Genomic DNA, 2,373 nt, shown 5'->3' with positions numbered 1-2,373 from the left:
TAAAAGTTAATTTATTCTATCTAAAACTAATGCCTCGAAACCAATAAACGTTTCTTATGATGTTAATATAATATAAAGTTTTGTTTAAGAAATATTTTGGAAAAATAAATGTATATTTCGAAACAGGTGTTTAAATTTTTATTACTACAACTCACTGTTGAGCGATTTATGTTAGGACGCCTTTTATTTTGTAACAAATAAATGAACTGAATCATACAATAGCGCAGTAAAGTCAAGGGTATTTAATAAATTGTATTAGGCTCTCAAAAATTTTGACCTGAATATTTCACGTTTTTATGAACTACTAAAAGTATAATAATTTTTATTATCACGCTTAGACTCGTGAATAAAATGACCAAAACACAAATCGTATGCCTAAATATTTTACACTTCTCATACAAACAGTTATTTCTGTAAAACACTTCCATTAATAACTACTTATATTAAAACAAGCGACCCGCCCCGGCTTCGCACGGTTGCAAAAACTATCAGTGTTCGTCTACTATATTACACGTATTATACATATAAACCTTCATCTGGAATCGTTCTATTTACTAAAGAAAACCGCATCAAAATCCGTTGCGTATACAGACAACGGGGAGCGACTTTGTTTTATACTATGTAATGATTATAAAATTGACAGCATAATGTTTTTATCAATATTATATACTCATTAAAATAAATATTATTAAAGTAAAAAGGTAAAGTTTTAATCTGTATTCAATGTCGTTCAACATTCAAAATCCCAATAGGGAACTTCGGAGCATTAATACCCTAGGGACTTAGTGTAACAGCTCCTAGCTTGATTGTACCTACGTGTATTGTTCGTCAAACGTTTACTTTTCTTTATCATGTAATATCAATAAAATAATAGATATTTTATCAAGTTATTCTAAGGTTATCTTATGATATTATTTTTTTTCCTAACAATTTTAACTAATAACATTTTTTATATGAAATATTAAACTCAAAAACATATTTGTCTACTCGTGAGGAAATAACCTAGATACTTAGATAAACACTTTTCTTACCTTTGCACGAACGATAAGCTATTGAAGAGTATTGTTCATTACATTATTAAAGAACTTTAAAAATACTTTAAAAATACGAATACTAGATAGAAAAAATTGGTGGGAATAATTAAGCGATCTTATCTAATACAACTTTAAGGTTGAATAATTGTGTTTGCAGGGAAACGAAAAAAAAACGACTTCAATAATATCAACAAGTAGACGAAAAATTTGTCAAGTAAATACGCATTACCAAAAATTACTCCAAAAATTGTAGTTAGAACTCGATGAAATTTAAATGTGACCAAATGATAAACAGGGGCTTTCGATTAAATTAAAAATCATTAAAATCTGTACACCCAGTAAAAAGTTATGCGGATTTTCGAGAGTTTCTCTCGATTTCTCTGGGATCACATCATCAGATCCTGGTTTCCTTATCATGGTACCAAAATAGGGCTACCTCCTTTCCAAAAAAAAAAAGAATTATCAAAATCGGTTTATAAACGACGGAGTTATCCCCGAACACACATAAAAAAGAAATATATATACGGTCGAATTGAGTAGCCTCCTCCTTTTTTTGGAGTTGGTTAAAATTTACCAAACTGGGCGATAAGATTATAATAATAACTGACTTCTATGCACAAAGTATATTTCATTAATAAGTTCGCTTAAGATTAAACGATATCAGTTTGACACTTACGATTATACAAATTTTTTAAATTGCCAAATAAAGTTATATATATATATATATATATATATATATATATATATATATATATATATATATATATTATTTGTTCCAACAATTTATTTTTCACAAACTATTTACTGAATTAATTTTAGAGTGAAAATATCTGACGATGTTCCGATTTCTAGACGAAAAGTGTGGTTTAATATCGTGCACGTGCTCGTAACGAGGATAAGGGCGTTCCTTTGTATTTGTGTGAATCACCATACAAACTGCTCTTCGTTGATCATTATTACAAAATGTTAACAATAGTAAATATATGGACACCGTAACTAACTTAAAGGTCTATTGTATTCATAAATTAAAAAAAAAGTTACCTGTAAAGTACATCTTTTGTTGTACCTTAGGTAAGGTGTACCGTGTTTTAAAAAATGCCTCAAACTCAACTTTAAAAATAAATTTTTAAACAATTTTATGTTGTTTTTGTTTTATGTTTCTATAAATATCTTTTAATGTATTTTGGAAAATTATATCTAGTTATTATATATAATCCAAAAATACTGGCCAGTAGGTACCATTGAGATTTTTAATAAATTTCAATAATTTTGAATTTTTTCATTAACTTTTGTTAACAATAAAAGATGTAAGAAATCTTACAAAATGTTTTATATAATT

This window comes from Melitaea cinxia, chromosome 16 (genome assembly GCF_905220565.1).
Source record: "Melitaea cinxia chromosome 16, ilMelCinx1.1, whole genome shotgun sequence".
NCBI classification, from domain to species: Eukaryota; Metazoa; Arthropoda; class Insecta; order Lepidoptera; family Nymphalidae; genus Melitaea; species Melitaea cinxia.
The sequence above is the reverse complement of the archived record's forward strand: the minus strand, read 5'-3'. Positions refer to the sequence as shown.